Source organism: Musca domestica, unplaced genomic scaffold, assembly GCF_030504385.1.
Source record: "Musca domestica strain aabys unplaced genomic scaffold, Musca_domestica.polishedcontigs.V.1.1 20, whole genome shotgun sequence".
In the NCBI taxonomy this organism is placed as follows: Eukaryota; Metazoa; Arthropoda; class Insecta; order Diptera; family Muscidae; genus Musca; species Musca domestica.
Genome location: NW_026712250.1, coordinates 2,638,556 through 2,664,049, shown reverse-complemented (window position 1 = coordinate 2,664,049; position 25,494 = coordinate 2,638,556). Strand labels below are relative to the sequence as shown.

The following is a 25,494-nucleotide window of genomic DNA, read 5'->3' as shown; positions in this document are numbered from 1 at the left end:
TTCCATTTCCAATGAAAGGAAAAGAAACCGAAAACTTCGTAGCAGAGAATTGGAAATCCTGTTTATCTAAAAAGTGCAATTCTCTTGCAGGATCGGAGATCCATAACCAATTAACAAATTTAATATAATTTTCAAAAAATGTCAATGAACCCACGAACTGTCAAAAATTTCTTTAACGTCCCAATTATGAACGGAAATTTGTCCACTTAAAATCAATAATTGCCCCAGAGGCCTAACCAAAATTAAAGGTCCAAAGTCCACAACAATCCTCAGCCACCACCAAAAGCCATTACAGAATTTTGAGTTTTGTTTCGTTGCGTTTTTTCTCCTTGCTAAAATACCAATAAACCAGTAGATTGGTTATATAAGCAAGCCAACAACAACAACAAATCCAAAAACAACATAAAACTTAAGGAGCGCGTGCTCAACTTGTTTTTGGCGATAAAAAAACGCCTCACATTCTTAGGTAGTTAAGAGTTAAGAGCGGCGGACACATTCACACAGAATCTCTACACATATTTGTATACACTCTGCACGTATGTATCTCTGTGTGTGTGTGTGTGCGTATCATAAAAAATGTTGGGTTACTTGATTGCCTGCATGTTTTTCCTTTTCAATTTTCCATTGAAATTCTCCATTGGTCAAGAGAAGAAGAACAAAAAAAAAGGAATTGTCATGACAGCCCTGGAATTTTGTTGTTTATTAAACAGAAATGGAAAAAGACAACGGGAGGAGGAGAAGGAGGTGGAGGAGGGGAGAATAAGGGAATTACTTACGCATAGTAACTTATGGATGCACCAGCCCCAGCATCTCTCACACACACACACACGGAGATTGACCAGCATGCCGAGGTATTCCAAAAAACGAAGAATTAATTTACAACAATAAATATCAGACGGCAAAGAGAATACACCCATATTTTTTCTTCGTTTTCAAGACATTCTTATGGGTAGGAAGATGCCAATACCTTTGTTTTTAGAGAAAAAATTTTAATGGAAAAAATTCAAAATCGAAAATTGGATTTTAAATCCATAAATTGTAAAAGTGAATGCAGTAAAATTGAATAATATTTTTCATAAGCAAATAATATTTATGATGTAAGGATAAGTTACAGGGGGTGCAGAAGGGGATAAAATTCCTAGGGTTTTTGGAAAAGGCGACTAAAATTGTCAGTGCATTTGGATAACGTGGATAATGTTTCTGCATCATTTTGGTTACGTGGATAATATTTCTGATGTGTGTTATTAACATTTTCCGAACTTAGTCTTAATTTTCTACGACATTTGGAAACATAAGTAAAGTTTCTGTGGCACTGGATAACGCGGATAACCTTTTTTCCATATTCGGATAAACCGGATAACATTTCTGTAAAGTTTGGATAACGTTGATAAAATTTGAATAATTTGGATAAAATGTAAATGCTATTTAGGTAAAGCGGATAACATTTTTAGGGCGTTTGGATAACATGGATAAAGATTCTATGATGTTTGGATAACGTGGATAATATTTGTACACTATTTGGATAATGCGGACAACATTCCTGCGATCTTTGGATAACGTGGATAACATTTCTTTCACATCTGGATCATCCCGATAACATTTCTGTAACGATTTGGATAATGTGGATAACATTAATATACTATTTGGATAACGCGGATAACTTTTCCATTGAGTTTGGATAACGTGGATAAAATTCCTATAACGTTTGGATAAGGCGGATAACATTTCTGTGAAATTTGGATAACGTGGATAACATTTCTTTCATATCTGGATAGCTCGGATAACATTTTTGGGACGTTTGAACAACGCGGATAACCTTAATATACTATTTGGTTAACGCGGATAACATTTCAGTGAAGTTTGGATAGCGTGGATAACATTTCTTCCATATCTGGATAGCGCGGATAACTTTTTTGGGATGTTTGCATAAAGTGGATAGCATTTTTCCATATCTGGATAAGGCGGATAACATTTCCATTAACTTTGGATAACGTGGATAAAATTCCCAATAACGTTTGGATAATGCGAATAGCATTGCATTGACGTTTGGATAACGTGGATAACATTTCTTTCATATCTGGATACCTCGGATAACATTTTTGGGACGTTTGAATAACGCGGATAACCTTTATATAACTTGGATAAAATTGCTATAATGTTTGTATAACGCGGATAAAATTCCTATAATGTTTGGATAACGCGGATAACATTTCAGTGAAGTTTGGATAACGTGGATAACATTTCCAAGTTTGTATAACTTGGATAAAATTCCTATAACGTTTGGATAACGTGGATAACACTTCTTCCATATCTGGATGGCGCGGATAACAATTTTGGGATGTTTGGATAAAGTGGGTAACATTTTTCCATATCTGGATAAGGCGGATAACATTTCTATGAAGTCTCGATAACGTGGATAAAATTTCTATAGCGTTTGGATAAGTCGGATAAAATGTCCATGAAGTTTGGATAACGTGAGTAAAATTTCTATAACGTTTGGATAAGGCGGATAACATTTAAAGACGTTTGAATAACGTGGATAAAATTTCAATGAAGTTTGGATAACGTGGATAAAATTTTTATAATGTTTGGATAACGCGGATAACATTTTTAAGACGTTTGGATAACGTGGATAAAATTTCTATAACGTTTAGATAATGTGGATAACATTTTTTTCATATCTGGATAGCTCGGATAACATTTTTTGGACGTTTGGATAACGCGGATAACCTTAATATACTATTTGGTTAACGCGGATAACATTTCAGTGAAGTTTGGACAACGTGGATAACACTTCTTCCATATCTGGATAGCGCGGATAACAATTTTGGGATGTTTGGATAAAGTGGATAACATTTTTCCATATCTGGATAAGGCGGATAACATTTTTATGAAGTTTCGATAACGTGGATAAACTTTCTATAGCGTTTGAATAAGTCGGATAAAATGTCCATGAAGTTTGGACAACGTGGATAAAATTTTCATAACGTTTGGATAACGCGGATAACATTTTTAGACGTTTGGACAACGTGGATAAAATTTCTATAACGTTTAGATAATGTGGATAACATTTTTTCCATATCTGGATAACGCGGATAACATTCCTTTCATATAACATACAATATGGATAACGTGGATAATATTTCTGTGAATTTTGGATAATGGAGAACATTTATATGCTATTTGGATAACGCGGATAACATTTATTCCATATCCGGGATGTTTGGATGACACGGATAACATCTTTGGGATGTTTGGATAAAGTGGATAATATTTCTCTGACGTTTGGATAAAGTGGATAACATTTTTATACTATTTGGATAACGTGGATAATATTTCTATGACGTTTGGATAAAGTGAATAAAATTTGTTCAATATCTGGATAACATTTCAATATTATTTGGATAACGCGGATAATATTTCTGTGACGTTTGGATAACGTTGATAAAATTTGTTCAATATCTGGATAACATTTCAATATTATTTGGATAACGCGGATAAAATTTTTGGGACGTTTGGATAAAGTGGATAACATTTGTATGCTATTTGGATAGCGCGGATAACATTTTTGGGATATTTGGATAAGGTGGATAACATTTATGTACTATTTGGATAAAGTGGATAACATTTGTTCAATATCTGGATAACATTTCCATAGCATTTGGATAACACGGATAACATTTCTATGCTTTTTGGATAACGCGGACAATATTTCTGTGGCGTTTGGATAACGCGGATGACATTTTTCCATATCTGGATAAGGTGGATAACATTTCTTCCATATCAAGATTACTTGAAAAACTTTTCTTCCTCATTTGGATAAAGTGGATAACTTTCCATAGTATTTGGATAACGCGGATAAAATTTTTTCCATATCTAGATATGGTGGATATCATCTCTGTAGCATTTGGAAAACGTGGGAAATACATCTTTGATATTTGGATGAGGTGGATAAAATTTTTGTGGTATTTGGACAACATTTCTGTGACACGTGGATAATGCGGATAATATAATTCTGGCCTTTGGATATATTGGATAATATTTCTGTTGCTTTTAGTTAATGTAAATAGCCTTTTTTTCCTCCGTGGATAAAATTTCTGTGAATTTGGATAATATTTCTAAGGCAGCAATTTTCTGAGCTTTAGATAAGGCGGATAACATACTGAAACATTTGGATAACATGGAAAAATTTTCTGAAACTTCTGGGGGTCGCGTGGATAGGATAACGTGGATAGCAAAATAAACTCAATACGATATTTCCTGGATAGATTTACGGCAATCTTTCTTTGGAATTTGCACCCCAATATGGCAGTATTCTCAATTTGGAATTCTCGCCCCCTCCCACTCTTTTGTTGTTATTTTCCAGCCACAAAAAAGAAAGAAAATCCATTTTCTTCATAACAAAAAGCCTAACCATAAAAGTCGTGTCGACATCCTCTGCTGCCATCAAAGTGAAATTAACAGCCATAATAAGAAGTCATCATCGGAACATGCCACTTCTTCTTAACCAGCTTCCTCCACTTTCAACCACATTCTGACAGGTTGTTGGGACAACAGATTCTCGTTGTTGCTCCGTTTGCCAGACGACCTTAAAACGGCATAGCTAGGCAAAGCATAACCACAGCATAGATGGTCTTTGGAAAATAATAACAAAACAACAACAACTAGTATGGCAAATACAAAAACAAGTAGTGGTCGACCAGTTTCCTAGCTCCCAACCAAGTGGCCAAGCAAGTGCAACGATCGATCTTTGGCTATAGGAAACAAATAATGACGGGATTCCTGAGCAACTTTTTTTGTGGTGGTGGTGATGTTGTTGTTGTTGCTGTTTCTTCACCAGAAAAATATTGCTTGGCAGGAACAACAATAACAACACCACCACTTAACTGCCACTTAAACTGTTGCCGTAGCATAGTTTCAGAGCCCGGTTGCAACACCGGCCAAGTCAAGCCAAGCCAACACAAACAAGTCTTTCGAACGCCTTGCCACACAAAACTGGTCCATCCAAGTCAGATCTGTTGGTTTAATGGCTTTCTTGGTCCGCTCCCTGCACCAAGGTGTTTTGCCAGCGACAGGCCAAACCCTTCAACTGAGCTTCAAGTCTGAGGTCAAGATCGTTCGTTGACCAAGCAACAAACCGAAGCAACACTGCTGTGCCTTGTTGTTGTGGTGGTAGTGGGCTTTGAAAAGGCTTACTCACTGGCTTGGTTTGCTCGCTCGCTCGCTTGCTTGCTAGCTTGCTTAGCTCATGTGGTGGAATGCAGATAATATTTGAGAAAATATAATCGTGCATGTCCATTCTGTACGTGTGTGTATGTGTGTGTGAAACAAATACTCTCACACACACAGCCATTTAATGACTACACTTAAAGAATTATTGACAAACATTGATTATGACGAGCAATAGTCATAAAGTTTAAAAGAATTTTTATTAATAATTTTTATTTTTTAATATTCATAAAAGTAGCTTGGGGTTGTAAATGTTTAAGAGGAATGCAAAATAATTATTTGAGTAATGCGAATTAAATATTTACAATAAGGTTAATGACATCGATACGATATTCCAATAAAAATAGATGAGAGCGAGTAATGGATAAAATTTCCACGACATTTAGATAAAGTGGATAACATTTCCAAGATATTTGGATACCGTGGATAACATCTCCACGACATTTGGACAAAGTGGATAACATTTCCATGACATTTGGATAACGCGGATAACATTTCTACGACATTTGGATAATTTGGATAACATTTCCGTGTCATTTGGATAACGTGGATAACATTTCCATGATATTTGGATAACGCGGATAACATTTCAATCATATTTGGATAACGCGGATAATATTTCCAAGTCATTTGGATAACGTGGATAACATTTCCACGACATTTGGATAACGCGGATAACGTTTCCACGACACCTGGATAACGCGGATAACATTTCCACAATATTTGGATAAAGTGGATAACATTTCCACGGTATTTGGATAACGCGGATAACATTTCAACGAAATTTGGATAACGCGGATAACATTTCCACGACATTTGGATAACGTGGATAACATTTCTACGATATTTGGATAATGTGGATAACATTTCCATCATATTTGGATAACGCGGATAACATTTCAATCATATTTGGATAACGCGGATAACATTTCAATCATATTTGGATAACGCGGATAATATTTATATGGTATTTGGATAACGCGGATAAAATTTCCACGACATTTGGACAAAGTGGATAACATTTCCATGACATTTGGATAACGTGGATAACATTTCCATGATTTTTGGATAACGCGGATAACATTTCCACGAAATTTGGATAACGCGGATAACATTTCCGCGAAATTTGGATAACGCGGATAACATTTCCATGATATTTGGATAACGCGGATAACATTTCTATGATATATGGACAACGTCGATAACATTTCCACGACATTTGGATAACGTGGATAACACTTCCATGATTTTTGGATAACGCGGATATCATTTCCTTTACATTTGGATAACGTGGATAACGTTTCCACGACACCTGGATAACGCGGATAACATTTCCACAATATTTGGATAACGCGGATAACATTTCCACGGTATTTGGATAACGCGGATAACATTTCAACGAAATTTGGATAACGCGGATAACATTTCCACGACATTTGGATAACGTGGATAACATTTCTACGATATTTGGATAGTGTGGATAACATTTCCATGATATTTGGATAACGCGGATAACATTTCATTCATATTTGGATAACGCGGATAATATTTTGTATGGTATTTGGATAACACGGATAAAATTTCCACGACATTTGGACAAAGTGGATAACATTTCCATGACATTTGGATAACGTGCATAACATTTCCAAGACATTTGGATAACGTGGATAACATTTCCATGATTTTTGGATAACGCGGATAACATTTCCACGAAATTTGGATAACGCGGATAACATTTCCGCGAAATTTGGATAACGCGGATAACACTTTCTTGATATTGGATAACGTGGATAACATTTCTACGACATTTGGATAACGCGGATAACATTTCCATGATATTTGGATAACGCGGATAACATTTCCACGGTATTTGGATAACACGGATAACATTTTCATGATTTTTGGATAACGCGGATAACATTTCCACGACATTTGAATAACGAGGATAACATTTCCTTGATATTTGGATAACGCGGATAATATTTCCACAGTATTTGGATAAAACGGATGGCTTTGGATAACGTGGATAATATTTGGATATGTTGAACATTTTTACGATATTCATATAAATGGCAATATTTTTTACGATATTTAAATAATACTAACATTTTTGGGATATGCAACAGCATTTTTACGACATTTAATTAATACGGACTAAGCTACGATATTGACATTTTAACAAATCGCCTAACATTTGTACGATGTTTTAACAACACGACTAAACTTTTTACGATATTTGGATAAAGCAAATAATATTTGTAGAGATTTGGGCAACATTTGCATTATTACGGACAGTGGGAATTAAGAATTTACGATATTTCGTATAAACGTTACGAAATATCGATATGATATTTAGATATCGTATACAATATTTCTATTTCCTTTTTCAATTTGGTTTATTTATTAAAATTTTGATAAAATTTATATCTCCAGAACAATGAGTTAAACGAATTAAAATAAAGACGACACAATATTTACGATATTTGAAAATTGAAGATGAAAAAATACAATGTTGGTGGTTTACCAAAATTATTTACGATATTTGTTGGATTTAAGGATAACGTAACATATATCAAGTTGTCAAAAAATTGCCAAAAAATTTACGATACATACAATCTGATGTTTTTACGATATTTTGACAACATGAATCAAATGTTTATAAAATTTGTATCGCTCTCGGATGTCATTTTTACAGAGTTACGACAACATTTTCATTAGGTGGATTTCAATTTTACGATATTTGGTTTTACGATATTGAGTTCCATAGACCTTAATTTTTCATATTTTATTATCTTTTGAAAAAAATTTTGATTTCTGAAAAATTGTTAATAAAAAACACAAAATATTTACGATATTTGATGTTGAAAGCTACAAAAATTACATTATGTTTGTAATGTATATTTACGATATTTTTATGTTTTAAGTAGAAACAATTGATAATATTGAAAAAAGTGTAGACCGATTATTTACGATATAGACCTTAATTTTTCATATTTTATTTTCTGTTAAAAAATTACGATTTCTGAAAAATTGTTAACAGAATCAAAAAATAAACACAAATATTTACGATATTTGATGTTGAAAGCTACAAAGATTACATTATTTTAAGTAGAAACAATTGATAATCTTGAGAAAAGTGTAGACAGATTATTTACGATATGTACGATCTGATATGTTTACGATATTTTGGATCATTTTTGTACGGCACTTGGATACAATTTTTATGGTATTTAGACAAAATTTTTTACGATACTGTTAAGAACTGTTTACGATATTGAAAATTTTCCAATAAAATAAACAATATTTACAATATGCGAAACAAAAACAATGAAAACCGACAACTCGAACGATTTACACGTGTATCTCATTTACGATATTGCCCTCTCCTTTGTGGTAATTTAAAAATATTTACGATATTTGCACAGCATGTTTTAAATTTATTTTGAAACTTTATTTTATTTTTAATTTTATTTATTTTTTTTTTCGCGTTGCAATTGCATGACTGCAGTCTGCTTGCATGCATGCAACCCCTCCTGTGAGTGCATAAACAAAAAACCAAAAAAAAAAAACAACAACGAAGGCAGCTACTTCTTCCCTGGTCTGGCCAACACTTGCACAAACAAACCATGACAACAAACCCGGCCAGCCTGTTGAAGGAGAGTCATCAGAGAGCGAGGCATGCATGACATGCTTGGCAAAACAACAACAACAACAAAAAACACTGTTCATATCATAGTCATGGCTGTGAATGGTTGGCTGGCTGTTGGACTGCTGCCTCAGAACATTGAAAATTCTGTTGTTTGTCGTCATCAGGCCGGACAAGCTGGTCATTAATCTTTAATGTAAGGCAGTGGTGGTGGTCAACAAAATAAGCAGAAAAATGTGCAATAAAACTGAGTGCGAGACAGACAGACAGACCGAGAGACAAATGGAGAACTTCTTAAACCACAAACTGTTCGCACACTCACACACATTCCTTCTGCTCGAGTCAAATGAACAATTTTCTGCTCTTTTTAATCCGCAGAAGACCCCATATGTAATGCCAGCAATGTTTTGCGATGGACATGTCGTAAAGCATGCATTTCAAATGGGGAAGATGGGTGTGTGAGTGTGTGTGTGTGTGTATGAGTGTATTACTACATAGTCTCTCGCTGGGACAGACAGATGGACAGACAGCCATACGGATGCCCATGTATGTTTACCATGTAATTGACAATTGTTGTAAAACAATGCAACTACAACAGCAACAACAACAAGAAATGAGAAATGAGAAAACTGTTTAATAACAACAAGTTGTTGTTATTTTGTTTGCTCTCCTCTGTCTCTCTCCCCGCTCCAACGCCACTAATGCAGCAACAAATTGAAGTTGCACCAACGGCATGTGTGCAGTCTATAAAAAAAAAAAAACATTTTTATTGTTGAGCAGTTGCCAATTCTCGCTTGTCATGGGAGAGGCCGAGGCAATCATTAAAATATCCAACCAACCACCCAACCATCCACCCACCCACTGAGGGAGCATGCAGGGAAGAGGAGAACACACATTGTCTATGGCATCGCAATCTCTAGGCCAAGTGAGGCGAGGTGTGGTCGAGCATTCTCCCTTTTTAATTAGCTAATAATTAACATCGATAAACATGTTATTGCTAAATGCAATGCGGCGCGTATGTTTGGATGAGGTTCTCCGACTACAATGGGAATGGAAATGAATCTAATGACCAGTCAGCCGGCCAGCCAGCCAGCCATTCATTTAGCCCATAAAACAGTATCCCGACTATTGGCGAACAAAAAAAAAAAACAAAATGTTACAGCTTCTAATGGATTTTGTGCGGTCAGCGTGGCCACTGGCTAGCAGAAAGAGATCTCTCTCTTTCTCTCTCTCTCCATTCATTTGAATAATTTCCATTTTGATGTCTCTACTTTTCCAAATGAAAAATCTCTATTCATTTAATGGCCAATTTTTAGTTGAAATTGTTGAACATTTCGGGGCGGATAACACACCCACTTTGTTATTACAATGTTCAATGGGCAGGAGGAAATTATAGACGTAAGCATGGAGGCACACACACACATACGCATACACATACATTAATTATACTTTCAACACAGTGGATGCTGGGAAAAACTATTGGCGGGAAATTGTTGAAAAAAATTTTTTTTTTGTTTTTTTTGTGGGGGGGGGGGGGGGGGGTGTGTGGATAGGAGTTGCTAATATTTTTCAAAACACCCGCAGAAGAAATTTTGTTTAAATTCAGATGGAGGTCTATCTCAAGACCTTAGTATACCCTCAGACATATGGCTACAGAGGCTTTAACTCATTTGATACGACCTAAAACGTGCCTCATCGATATAAGGGATTTTAGACCCAATGACTCTTTGGATCAAATCCATTTAAGGAAATTTGGAGTCAATCTAGGGGTGTCCGTCCAACTCTCTCTCTCTCTCTCTCTCTCTCCCTCTACGTCTGTCTACCTGGTTGATGCACACGATAACTCTCGAGGGGAGTAACCGATTTAATCCAAACTTAGTACAACATCATCGTCATCATCAAACTCAGATCGAGTTCGGAGATGGGCAATTTCAGGTCATTCCTTCGGGCACCTTTCCCACAAAAGGTCAATGTTTTGCCAGAAAATAATTTACCGTAAAGAACAAAGAAGAATCAACCGATTTTATTCAAATTTTGCAAATCCTCATATTAGCATCAGTTCTAGGTCATCTGCGAAAATTGTCGTCCCATCCCATCAGGTACCTCCCACACAAAGGGTGAACATTTTGAATAACTCTCTCATAAAATGCGAAATAAGCATTCGATTCTCCTCAAACATTCCAATATTTCTACTAACAAAAGATTTGGTGCGAAAATGGGATATATCGGAACACTCCTTCCGGTAACTCCCCTCAAAGGGTCAAAATTTTGGAATAACCAAAACGCTCATAAAACGCAAAATAAGAATCCGATTATTTTCAAATTCGGCACAACACAATATTTTTGCTAATACAATATGTTGTGTGAAAATGGTAGATATCGACCCACTCCTTCCGGTACCTCCCCCACAAAGGGTCAAAATTTTGAATAATTCTAACTCTCAAAAAATGCGAAATAAGCATCCGATTCTCTTGAAATTTCACATATACCAATATTTGTACTAACACAATATCTGGTGAGATGGAAAATATAGGTCCACTCCTTCTGGTACCTCCCCCACAAAGGGGTCAAAATTTAGAATAATTATAACTCTCATAAAATACGAAATAAGCATCCGATACGTTTCAAACTTGGCACATCCCAATATTTCTATCAACACAAGATATGATGTAAAGATGGAATATATCGGACCATTCCTTCGGGTACCTCCCCCACAACGGGCTAAAAATTGTGAATAATTATAACTCTCATAAAATACGAAATAAGCATCCGAATGTCCCCAAATTTTACACATCCCAATATTTCTATCAACACAATATCTGGTGTGAAGATCGAATATATCGGACCATTCCTTCTGGTACCTCCCCCACATCGGATCAAAAATTTGAATAAACCAAAACGCTCATAAAATGCGTCATAAGCATCCGATTCTCCTCAAATTTCACACATACCAATATCTTTACTAACACAATATCTGATGTGAAGATACAATATATCGGGCCATTCCTTCTGGTACCTCCCCCATAACAGGTCAACATTTTGAATAATTATAACGCTCATAAGAATCAAAATCAGCATCCTATTACTTTCAAAATCCGCAAAGCCAAATATTTTTATTAACACTACATCTGGTGGGAAGACGGAATATGGCGGACCAATCCTTCTGGTACCTCGCCCACAACGGGCCAAAATGTTGAATAATTATAACTCTCCTACAACTCGAAATAAGCATCCGATCCTCCTTAAATTTCACACATCTCAATATTTCTATCAACACAATATCTGATGTGAAGATCAAATGTGTGGGACCACTTCTTCTGGTACCTCCCCCACAACTTGTCAAAATTTTGAATAATTATAATTCTCATAAAATGCGAAATAAGCATCCGATTCTACTCAAATTTCACACATCCCAATATTTCTCTCAACACAAGATCTGATGTGAGGATGGAACACATCGGTCCACTCCTTCTGGTATCTCCCCGCACAAAGGGGTCTAATTTTTGTATAACTAAAACGCTCAAAAAACGCGAATCTAGAATCAGATTATTTTCAAACTCGGCACATCCCAATATTTCTATCAGCACAAGATCTGGTGTGAAGATGAAACATGTCGGACCACTCCTTCGGGTACCTCCCCCACAACGGGTTAAAATTTTTGTATAATTATAACTCTCATAAAATTCGAAATAAGCATCGGATCCTCCTTAAATTTCACACATCTCAAAATTTCTACTAACACAATATCTGGTGTGAAGATGGAATACGTCGGACACTCCTTCTGGTTCCTGCAAACTTTAATACTGTAAAAACTTTAAATAATTATAACCCTTACAAAATGCGAATTAAGCATCTGATTCTCCTCAAATTTCACACATCCCAATCCAGACATGTTTTTTATTTTCAAATTTCTTTTATTTGTCACCCGCATGTACTTTTATTTGGTTATGGAAAGTTTTTCCAATAATCTACACAATCGAGAGAGAAGTACCATGTTGGGGGCAGTGAGTCAGTCAGTCAGTCACTTAGTCTCGTTCGTAGTTGAGGCGGTAGCCCATATTCACGAAAATGAAGGCATAATTTATATTAACGACCGGATGTGTACGCAAAATGCAACATGAGATCAATTTAATGAAGAAGCAACAACAACAACAAGATAACAATAACAACAACAAAAACAACCTTACAACTTGTCTCGGTTTTTGGCTGTGCAATTCGAGAGCTTGTCATACGACACATTTCCATGCTCCCGATTTTAAAGGTAAATGAGGGATGGGGGTTTCTAGGTTTTCGGTAAAGATGATCAGGCTATCATTTCTGTACCAGCAAAAAAATAGAAAACAAAGTTTCAAGTGACTGGAAAACTTTTATTAAGTACCGCATTCTTAGATAAAAGCCAAGAAATTTAAAGTGCCCATATATCTATCTGTCTACAATTATGACCCTAATATCCCATCCCACCCCTCACTCCCATGGTGTTGCTTAACTATTATTGCCTCTAGATTTCGTTTACGAGCCCACACTCATTTCCTCTCTCTCCCACTCCACCTCCCAACCGCTCTCCCACTCAACGACGGCATTGTGTTCTCTGAAGTGTAGTGTAAATTTTTACTGGTCTATCCAACACTTAGACGTTCTGATAACTATGAAAGGCCATAACACTTCTGCTTAGAATTTGATTAAACAAAAAGAAGAAGAAGAATAAGAACAACAACAAAAAACCCTTACGAAATAGGCCACAACATATTAACCATAATCAGTTCATCCATCGCCCTCAACCCACCCCTCCCAACACCGGTGACATTGTGACAATTCCACAACACCCCAACGCCCCACATTCTTGGCATTCTTCTTGCGGTGTCTGTTGAGGCAAGTCATCCCGTCTCTTCTCAGCAAATAAATTAAATTAAATGTTAATCATTTAATTTTTTTTCTTTTCTTGTCAAACTAATGTTTAATTTTTCTGAACGTTTGCCAAAAAACCACGGAGAAGAAGCAGAAGACGACACAGACGAAGATGTAGAGGGAGACTTGTCTAGACACAGTCTGTTTGCCGAAATTCAGTGTTGATAATTTTCAAGTACGACCGACGTCGAACGTTATCTTAGTAGCTCATAATTGGTGTGTGTGTGTATGAATGTGTCTCAGAGAGGGGGGGAGGGTGGAAAAATCACCACAATAGGTCTACGAATCACAACCTTAAGAAGGTTAAAGGTCATGGATGCCAAAAAAAAACTTGAATAGTTTTTGGAATATTTTTCGACATTTTTGAAGGTCTTAAGGTGAAAGGTCATGGATGTCACGTTGTTTTTATAAAAACCACAATAATGGGATTAAGCCTGACCATTGTGCAGCAACAAAATACTATGGTATCCCGAATAAACATGCCAACACTGTTATAATTTCCAAAATTTTTAGAAATATATTTGAAGAATTTTCTGACATATTTTTGAAGTTTTGAAAAACAACCATAAGAAGGTGAAAGGTCGTGGATGCCAAAACAACTAAATAGCTTTTGGAATATTGTTCGAAATTTTTGGAAATATTTTTGAAGGTCTTCTATCTCTGTGGGAAAAGTAGCAGCAATTTTAGCAGAAGAAAACTGTAAACATCTACTTCCTTGGGTTCAGTCATTGAAAGATCTGCAGAAGATTTTCTCTTCAGAAAATACCTGGTTTTTTGTTCACAGAAGATAACTCTTTTTCTCTCTCTCTCTTTTCTCCGGAAAATTTTTTATCCGTAGAAGGGAGATCTTCCTTCTTCAGATGCTTTGGGTCCAACGAGGACCGATAGAAGATTTTCTGCCAATGAAATGCCTGTAGAAAAAAAACTATTTAAAAGTCTGCTATCTATTAACAACCTTCCATCTATAGAAACCCTGAAGAAATCCTTCAACCCATTGAGGATCTATGGAGGTTCTCTATTCAAAAAATATCTGAATAGGAATAGAATCTCCTGGGTCCGTAGAAGACTTGTGTAAAAGGTCTTGAGTCTATAGGAGATACGCAAAAGACCTTTGCTGCAGAAGAATATCTGGTTTGCCGTCCACAGAGAATAATTCTTTCTTTCCCTCTCTTCCTCTATCTATCTCTCTCTTTCTCCGGAAAGTATTTGTCCATAGGTACTTCGTATCCAACGTAGACTCATAAACGTTTTTTTGCCAAACAAAATATCTGCAGAAAGAGTATTCTGCCCATCGAATGTCTTCTTGCCATTGAAGCTCTTTAGAAATAACTTTTTGGTCATAAAAAGACCTTCGATAACCTCCAGAGCAGCGCTGAGTTAATTTGGTTATTCTCTAATTAATTTATTTTCAGGGAATTCCTACGGAAGGTTTGCTGTCCCCACAAAGGATAAATCTTATTTTCCCTCTCTCTTCCTCTCTCTATCTCTTTCTTACTCGGGAAAATATTTGATCCTTGGAAGAGAGTTCCTACATCTGCCGGTGCTTTGTGTCCAACATAGAAGATTTCCTTTCAATAACATGCCTTTAGATATGGTATTCTGTCCATCTAAGGACTTCTGGTCATTGTAGTCCATTAGAAAAAAAATTCTGGTCATAAAAGACCTGCTGAAGGTATTTTATTTTTCGATAACCTCAAAAAAACCAAACCGCACTGAGCTTAGACCCGCATTTTCTGTTCTCTGAATTTTGTAATTCTCTAATTAAATGGATGTTCAATGGTTCATTCGTTTTGGATGACATTATGTCGAAATGCCAAATTACAGCTGATTTAAATCGTATGTACATTTACGGTCCTGTCTTGCCTGTTTACCACGATCCCCACCCTGTTTGAAACTAGAATTTCAAATGGAGGATATACTGCGAGACCTACTTATTTGTTTTTAGGCCTTTAGATCCCTTACATTCCCATATTTTACTTAAATATCCCTCATTGAAATCTCGCCTTGCCTTATTGTTCTTATAAGATTTTATTCTCATTTCCCCTCTCCCTCTCTGTCTGTATCTCTCTCTCTCTCTCTATCTATTTCATTTTATAAAAAACACAAATCAAATAATCAGATTTTTTTCATACCTATTAGGCGTAGAATTATTGTGAGCACCTCATATGGCAGTGATCAAGCCATACACCATCACACACACACACACACTCATATACACACGAACGTGATGAATCGTTGGCGAGTGCGAATGAAACGTCACTGCCCCAAACTGGGTGGTAAAAAGGCAAGACGGCAATCAGTGGGCAATGAATGTTTGTGTGATTATGTTAAGAGTTGTATTTGTGTTGTGATGTTCTTGTTGTTGTTGTTGTCATCGTCTCCGTCGTTATTGAGTTTTGTTTTGGTCTTCATATCTCATATGATTTGTTTTGAAATACAATCAACAATTTTTGCTGGTCGTTTCGTTTTTTTTTTTTCTTTTGTCGTCCGTTCATCTGTCCCATGTCATTATTGCATTGTTGCTGTTGTTGCCCCCAGTGTGTGTATTTATTTGCATCTGTGTGTCGGTGTGCATGTGCCAGCTAGGTGGTGCTAGTGTTTGATTACTCTGTTCATGATGTGATGTGTTTGTTTGCTTCTCGTAAATACTCGTTTGTTCGGACCAAGTTGTAGTACTACTAGAAATGACAAAAACAAATGTGAGTATTTAATTATATTATCAAATGAGACTAGTCCATCAAAAAACGAAGAAACAAACAAAAAAATAGGAGGAAGAGTTATGACCTCCTCTCTCACTCTTTCTCCGCAATCTTCACGACAACAGAGTCTAAGCCAACTGTTGTTTGGAGTGAGAATAACAAGTGTAAACATGTGATTAAAACAGCGGAGAGAGCACTAATTTTACTCTCTATTCCAGTTGCTGTTGTTGTTATTATGACAATTATGATGATTTTTTCGTGTTAGTGTTATTGTTGTTATAGGATGGGAGATGCGTTGATGTTAATGACTAGTGTTGTCATTGATGTGCTGCGGTTTTGTGTTTTCACCATCAAAGAACCAATTTTCAATGCATTTTATCTTCATTAAAGTAATGTCATGTGGTGAGAAAGGGGGCGGAGGGGTTTGCAAAGCATGAGAACGAATAAATGAGACTTAAATTAACTTCGGTCCCTGAAAATGGCACAAACAAGAAAGGGTTGTCTGAGGTAAATGACAAAACAAAGACCATGAGGTCTTCTAGAGGGAGACCATGAAGTCTTCTAGACGCATGCCATGAGGTCATCTAGACGCAGAGCTTGAGATCTTCTAAAGGCAGACCTTTTGGTTTCTCATAAGAAAACCTTCTGAGAAGACCTACTTGTCTTCCCTGAGAAGACCTATGTGTCTTCCCTGAGAAGACCCACGAGTCTTCCCAGAGAAGAGCTTCGTGTCCTTCCTGAGAAGACCTTCGTGTCTTCTATGAAAAGACCTTCTAGTCTTCTATGAAAAGACCTTCTAGTCTTCTATGAAAAGACCTTCTAGTCTTCTATGAGAAGACCTTCGTGTCTTCTATGAGAAGACCTTCGTGTCTTCTATGAGAAGACCTTCGTGTCTTCTATGAGAAGACCTTCGTGTCTTCTATGAGAAGACCTTCGTGTCTTCTATGAGAAAACCTTCGTGTCTTCTATGAGAAGACCTTCTGGCCTTCTATGAGAAGATCTTCTGGTCTTCTATGAGAAGACCATGTGGCCTTCTATGAGAAGACCTTCTGGTCTTCTATGAGAAGACCTTCTGGTCTTCTATGAGAAGACCTTCGTGTCCTCCCAGAGAAGACCTTCGTATCTTCCCAGAGAAGACCTTTTGGTCTTCTATGAGAAGACCTTCGTGTCTTCCTAGAGAAGACCTTTGTGTTTTCCCAGAGAAGACCTTCTTGTCTTCATAGAGAAGACCTTCTGGTCTTCTATGAGAAGACCTTCTGGTCTTCTATTAGAAGACCTTCTGGTCTTCTATTAGAAGACCTTCTGGTCTTCTATTAGAAGACCTTCTGGTCTTCTATTAGAAGACCTTCTGGTCTTCTATTAGAAGACCTTCTGGTCTTCTATTAGAAGACCTTCTGGTCTTCTATTAGAAGACCTTCTGGTCTTCTATTAGAAGACCTTCTGGTCTTCTATTAGAAGACCTTCTGGTCTTTTACGAGAAGACCTTCTGGACTTCTATTAGAATACCTTCTGGTCTTCTATTAGAAAACCTTCTTTAAATCTTTCATGAGAAGGCATTCTGGTATTCTATTAGAAGACCTTCTAGTCTTCTATGAGAAAATTCCGGCCTTCTGGAAAAGACCTTCTGATCTTCCTTAAGAAGAGCTTCTGGTCTTCTATGAGAAGACCTTCTGGTCTTCTATGAGAAGACCTTCTGGTCTTCTATGAGAAGACCTTCTGGTCTTCTATGAGAAGACCTTCTGGTCTTCTATGAGAAGACCTTCTGGTCTTCTATAAGAAGACCTTCTGGTCTTCTGGAAAAGACCTTCTTGTCTTCTGGAAAAGACTTTCTGGTCTTCCATGAGAAAATTCCGGCCTTCTGGTCTTCTATAAAAAGACCTTCTGGTCTTCTATGAGAAAATGCCGGCCTTCTGGAAAATACGTTCTGGTCTTCTATGAGAAGACCTTCTGGTCTTCTATTTAAATATCTGCGGATTTTCTATCTAGGATAGGATATATATGGATCTTTTCTGATTAGATCTTCCAGGGCATCTGAAGTAGACTCCTAACCTAACCTAGCGTATTTTATAAATTGAAAGCAAGGAAGATAGATTCTGGAAGCATTTTTCCTTACGTTTTCTTCTTTTACCGTCCTACCAATATAAGTTTATTTTATTTTTTTCTTGTTTGAAAATAAATAACAAATTTTCAAATAAATCCTCATTTTAATTAAAACTTGGGCGAGTGCAAAAAAATGCCAGGCATTTTTCGGTTTTCATCCTCCCTCCCACATTTTTTGCCCTAGTAACTCAAGGGACCATATCTATGATTAAAAGAAACAGGCCATCATGGCTATCTGATTTTTTTCCTTTTTTTTTTCTTAAATTATTGTTGTTTTTGTTTGTTTCTTATCCACATAACAACATGAAATTCATTCACCTATCTAACGCATAAATTTCAGACTGTGTGTCTGTCCAGCTTGACGCCTGCTTGCCTGCCTGTCAGCCAACGAACCAACCTGCCAGCAGTGGATGAGTGTTGCTTCGTTGCTCGTTCTTATCACCAACAACATCACGCCCAAAACAAAATGTGCGATTCAAAGACTCATTTTAATTTATTTTATATTCTCTCAAGTATGCCAAAACCAAAAGCAACAACAACAACGGGGCAAGTAAATATCACCAAATTAAAGCCAACAACAGCAATAGCAAATAATGTGGAAAAAAATATCAAATTAATAACTCTACTCCAGAAAAAAAAACAGCAAAAAAAACAAAAACAACAACATTTGTGTGATAAGATTAGAAGAAGAGAAGAACAAACAACTCAAGACAGGTGTAAAAACTTTATGTCAATACAACAATTATGTCTCCTCTGGAGGCGGACATGCCAGCGAGCAGGCAGGCAGGCAATTATTCCGCAGCTATAGCCACCGCTATGCCAATGTCAGCTCTGGAGAGCTACATAAATATTGATCCAATTGAAAATTTCAAATCATTAGCAATGATAGGCAAAAAATAATGCTAGGAAAATCGATTTGTTTTCTAAGAATGGGAAAGAAATGTTCATTCATTTTTCCGGACATGATCGGTTATGAATTGGCTTCATTGTTAAAAAATTCCAGGGAAAGGCTTTTGGAGAGGAGAAATCTTCAATAGCTTGAAGAAATTCTTTAGATAGAAGCCTTATGTACCTCCCATAAGACCTTCTTTCCTCTATATAGAGAAAGTGTACAAGAGGACTTCTTCCAAAAATTTGAATGTTCTACAAACCTTGGACATTTCATCTTTTATTAAAATAAATCCTTTTAAGGATTTCTTCCATAGATCTGTTCACAGATGTTAGTTCTTCTACGGACCCAAGGACATGTAACGGTCAAATAAGAATAAATCCTTCTCAGGGTCCCTTATAATTTAGAGATTTTCAGCATGGTCAGCATATGACCTTTGATGGGCGCTCTATAGATTGAGGACCCTATAAAGAACAGCTGTGGGTAGAGCGCCACCTAAAAATCTTCTGTGGATAAAATACCCTCCGTTGGATTTTTGTTGATGGAATGCCCCCAGCAGGTCTAGATTTTCTACAGAAAGATTATTTCCTATTGGTCTCGGGCAGATTTATGGGTATCCTTCATAGAAAATTATTGAGTACTCAGCTCATCTGTAGAGATCCATATGCCTTTGAAGCTTCAGCTCGGCTATTGATTTCTTATAGCCCTGTCTATGAACTCCATCCACCTATCTATGGACTCGTCGAACACTTGGCTCTTCTTTGGACTTCATGAGCCTTCTACCTATCCTTTGAATGTTTATAGATCACCGAACTCTTAGTTTATCTTCATTGCTGGTCTATAGGCACCTGAGATCTTAGCTAGTCTATAGACTCCCTAACCTTCCCCCATGGATCCTCTGTAGATACAAGACCCTATAAAGATCTCCTGTGGGAAGAGAGCCACCTTAAAATCTTCTGTAGATAAAATGCCTTCCGATTAGTTTTTGTTGGTGGAATGTCTACAGCGGGTCTTTCAGATCTTCTCTAGATTTCTTATAGAACTATTATTTCCTATTGGTCTCGGGCAGATTTATAGGCATTATTTTATAAAAACTTCTTCTTGAAGCCTCAACTCGGCTATGGGCTTCTCTTAGCCCTGCCTATGAACTCCGTCCACCTTTCTTTGGACTCGTCAAAGACTTTGGGCTTCCTGGGTCCTCTAGCTATACTTAGAATGTTTATAGATAACCAAACCCTTAGCTTATCTTTATATCTCCTGCCACTCAGCTGATCTATAGGCGCCTGAGACCGTAGCTAGTTTATAGACTCCCTGACCTACCCTTTTGTCTATGAACACCCTGGACCCTTAGACTGTTTGAGCCCTCAACTGATCTATATGCGCCTGAGACCGTAGCTTGTTTATGGACTCCCTGACCCTCAGCTAGTCTATACGGAAGTAGGATATAGGCTGTCTGAGCCATCAGCTGGTCTATACGGAAGTAAGAAATACGCTTTCTGAGAGCCTTCAGCTCGCCTATGGTCTTGGCTGGTCTATATGGAAATATAAATTTGCTTCCTGAGAGCCTTCAGCTCGCCTATGGAAAAGTTTCCCGAGCGCGTCTGTGAAGCAGACGGCCATTTGCGAGCCTTCTGCTATCCTATGTAAAAGACTCGCAGAGAGCTTTCAGCTCGCCAACGGAAAAAGCTCCCTGAGAGCCTTCATCACGTCTGTGGAGAAGACTCGCTGTGAGCCTTCAGCTCGCCTATGGACAAGGCACCCTAAAAGCCTTCAGCTCGCCTATGAAGAAGACTCACTGAGATCTTTCATCTCACTTATGGAGAAGCCTCGCTGAAGGCCTTCAGCTCGCATATGCAGTAGATTCTCTGAGAGCCTACAACTCGCATACGACCTGGGATAGCAGAGAGCCTTCAGCTCGCCTATGGAGAAAACTTGCTAGGGGCCTTCATCTCGTCTATGGGGAAGACTTCCTGAGGCCTTCAGCTTGCCTATGAAGTTGACTCGCTGAGAACCATCTGCTCGCTTATGGAGAAAAATTGCTGAGAGCCTTCAGCGTCCCTATAAGAAGACTCTCTGAGAGCTTCCCAGGTCGCATGCAAAGAAGACACGCTGAGCTCTTCCTATCTCTCTAATAACGAAGACTCGCTGAAAACCTTCAGCTCGCCTCATCCGATATGGACTTTTCTTCGCCAAAATATTTCCGCAAAATCTTAATTTATATTTATATGTGTGTATGTATGTACACATATGTAAGTATTTAATAAAATAAATTAAAACTAAAGACAGCACTTACCGTATATCTTAAGACGAAGAATGTTCCATTCATTTAAATGGAATGCGCTTTGATCAGACTTGTGGCTGGCTGGCTGGCTGGCTGACTCTTCTGTCTGGCACGATGATTTCTGGCTTAATTCTGATAATAACTTTTCACCTTCAAAACAGTTGTGATCCGCCTCCTTGGATGTCAGCAAAAATCAGGGACAATTCCAACCAATTTTTCAGATGGAAAATATTTCAAAACGTTGGGAGTGGGGTTGGGTGTTGAAATTTGTTGAAATACTCGCCGTTGTCACAATCTCAACGTGTCGTTGGAGAATTAATGTGTACGCGTCAGCTTCAAGTAGTCGAAACGACAGACATACAGATGGACAGAACCCCTTCTTTGTTTGTTGTTACCGTCGTTGCTGTTTTCGAACGTATTAAGAGCCCCCACTTCTCAACGATTCTGTTGTCTCTGCACTCAATTCAACACTTGATCATTTAATTTCGCACGTAATTTTACATTCGTCGGCTGTTGTTGTTGTTATTGGTTGTTAATTTTTTTTTTTTTTTTTTGCAAAAATCGTATTCACAGCTTTTCACACAATATTGAATTTTCAAAAACAAATGTCATGCCCGTACTTAATGGAATTTTGTGATATTTCCTCCAAGGAATACTGTTGAAAATCAAAAAACAAAAAAACTAAAACAAATAAATAACAGGTCAAGTGGTTTCTCTCTTCTACAGCACTCTCACTCTCTCTCTCCTCCCCCTATCTCTTTGAGATTTCCATAATCAAAGCAATTTTTAATCATTTTCTATATCAAAGGCTAGCCAATGAAGAATGCGTCCACGGGGAAGGAGCCATCCACGAATGATGCCGCTGGGGAAATGTGTGGATTTGTTTATGACTAATGGCCATGGCAGAGGCGACACGAACCCCAACGACCAACAAAAAAAAGAGCAGCAGTAGCAGCGCCAGTACCAATAGACCAGTGGTAGTAGACACACTTGTAGCCAACAAACTACTCAAAGTGACCAAAAAATCGACAGTGTTGCCAAGTTGAAATAAATTTTCTTGTAAAAAAATATATCGCACCAATAGATTAAAGACCTCATGAAAATGTAAGAAAGTCTTTCAGAAGGCCTTCCATCTATAGGAGATCTTCAAAAGGTTATTCATCAAGGGGTCTTTTGACAAAAGGAAAGCTTAAAAAAGGTCTTCTGACTGTGGGAAAGCTTTAGAAAGTCTTCTAAGCATGGGAAACACATAGAAATATGGAGACCTCTCTATAGAATACCGTGCGCCACAATATGGGGTTTAACGGGGAGAGCGACCCCACTACTCCGAAATTGAGAATTTCATCCTCTATGAGAAGTCACAATATGGCGCCCAATGTGGAGATCGATTCCACGACCCTGAGATTAAGATCCTCATCCTCTACCGAATGAGCTAGCTATCGAATGAGACGTCACAATATGGCGCCCAACGTGGAGCCCGATCCCAGAACAGGGGGGGCGTCCCCACTACTCTGAAATTAAGAATTTCATCCTCTATGAGAAGTCACAATATGGCGCCCAACGTGGGGCCCGATCCCACGACCGTGAGATTAAGGATCTTATCATCTGCCGAAAGAGCTAGCCACCGAATGGACATCACAATATGGCTCCCAACATGGAACCCGATTCCACGACCCTGAAATTAAGAATCTCATCCTTTACCGAATGAGCTACATACCGAGTGAGAAGTCACAATATGGCGCCCAACGTGGGGCCCGATCTCGATCCTCTAACGAATGAGCTAGCTACCAAATGAGATTCTACAGTAGTTGGCTCGTAGCATACCATTTCGGGGTATTCCATCCATGGAAGACATTTAGACAAAACTGGAGACCAGTGCAAATCCACGAGCTTCAGGTCTATGGGTACTCATCAATGCTTTAGCTAGGATATAAAGGCCATTTAGACCTTCAACTCTTTGAAACTGAACCCAATCCCTTAAGTCGTACTATAGAGGCTACCAGATCATTCAATTTACCTTCAAAGGCTTCGTAAACGTTCAGTTTATTGCATAAGTTTCGCTGAGTCTTAAATGGACTTTGGTTATCCTCCAGCTCGCTTAAAGGCCGTCCAGAAATACTACAAATATTCCTTGAACCGCCAGAATGTCTATAGAAGTCGTCTGACTCCTATTAGAGCTCTAGAACGTACATGGAGACCACCAGAGCCCTACTCATGCTAATATAAGCTGAGCTGTCACCTCGCTTATACAGAATATTCGCTGAGTTTTCAGCCCGTCTATAAAAAAGACTTTTCTACGAAAAGAACCCCGAGCTGCTAACTCTACCCTAGGAAGCCGCTTCAGCTCGTCTGGGGAGACTTCTGAAATCTTCAGCTTGTATAGACAGACCCATTGAGTCTTCTATTGGTTGAGCCATGAACAAACAGATAATTCTACGAAAACCTGAGCCACTAACTCGTCTAGGAAGTCGCTTCAGCTCGTCTGGGGAGACTCCTGGAATCTTCAGCATATCTAGAGAGACTCATTAAGCCTTCGATTTATTGAACCTGATTCATGGTCAAACAGAAAATTCTGCGAAAGTCTTCTTTTAAGAATTTCTTGGGTCGAAGCTGACAAAAACGATGACCCTAAATGTCATTTATATGACATTTAGCTCGTCTATGGGAGACTCAGAGACTCCGTCTATGGAAAAACTCTCTGAGAGCTGTCTCAGCTCGTCTATGGAAATAGAATCCCTGAGAGCCGCTTCAGCTCGTCTTTGGAAATAGACTCCCTTGGAGAGCCGCTTCAGATTTTTTACCTTTGATGAGATAACCCTCAAACCTGTTTATTCCAGATTCGTTGTCTGTTTTTTCGTTTGCTTGGGGGACTTCACTCTCCTGCCAAACACACACACACACCCATACACAAAAAGTTCGACTACCAGCTGTGAATTGAAAATTCCAAAGGAAGCTATGGAAATGGACTCCCTGAGAACCGCTTTAGCTCGTCTATGGAAAGGGACTCCCTGAGAACCGTTTCAGCTCCTCTATGGAAATAGACTCCCTGAAAGAGCCGCTTCAGCTCGCCTATGGAAATAGACTCCCTGAAAGAGCCGCTTCAGCTCGCCTATGGAAATAGACTCCCTGAGAGAGCCGCTTCAGCTCGCCTATGGAAATAGACTCCCTGAGAGAGCCGCTTCAGCTCGCCTATGGAAATAGACTCCCTGAGAGAGCCGCTTCAGCTCGCCTATGGAAATAGACTCGCTGAGAGAGCCGCTTCAGCTCGTCTATGGAAATTAACAACCTGAGAGACTTCCGTTCATTTATGGAAAAACTCCCTGAGAGAGCTCGCCTATGGAAATAGACTTCCTGAGAGCGCATCCAGCTCGTCTATAGAAATATACTCCCTGAGAGCAGCTCCAGCTCGTCTATGGGAATAGACTCCCTTCAGTTCGTCTATGGAAATAGACTCCCTGAGAGATCCGTTTCAGCTCGTCTTTGGAAATAGAGTCCGTGAGAGCCGCTTCAGTTCGCCTATAGAAATAGACTTCCAAATCATCTATTGAAAAACTCGCTGATCCGCTTTAGCTCGTCTATAATGAAGACTCCCTGAGAGCCCTCAGCCGGTCTAGAAAGACTACATAAGGTCTTTTAAAATACCAAAGCTTTCCAAAGACTCCCTGAGCCTTCTTTGGATAGATCCAATCGAAGATCTTCTAAGGGTCTGCTGCTAAGTAATTCTTTGGTCGAATTTGACCAAAAC

The 25,494-nt window shown here is 38.1% G+C and overlaps 1 protein-coding gene across 3 annotated transcripts in view; it reads right to left on the bottom strand.

The window, feature by feature from the left end:
* LOC101893851 (high affinity cGMP-specific 3',5'-cyclic phosphodiesterase 9A) overlaps positions 1 to 25,494 on the bottom strand; it is a 259,215-nt gene that overhangs the window by 229,133 nt on the left and 4,588 nt on the right. For all 3 annotated transcript variants that reach the window (XM_059122351.1, XM_059122352.1, XM_059122353.1), the window contains exon 2: positions 21,762 to 22,404. The gene's annotated coding sequence lies outside the window, so the exon portion shown is untranslated. The remainder of the gene's footprint in view (positions 1 to 21,761; positions 22,405 to 25,494) is intronic.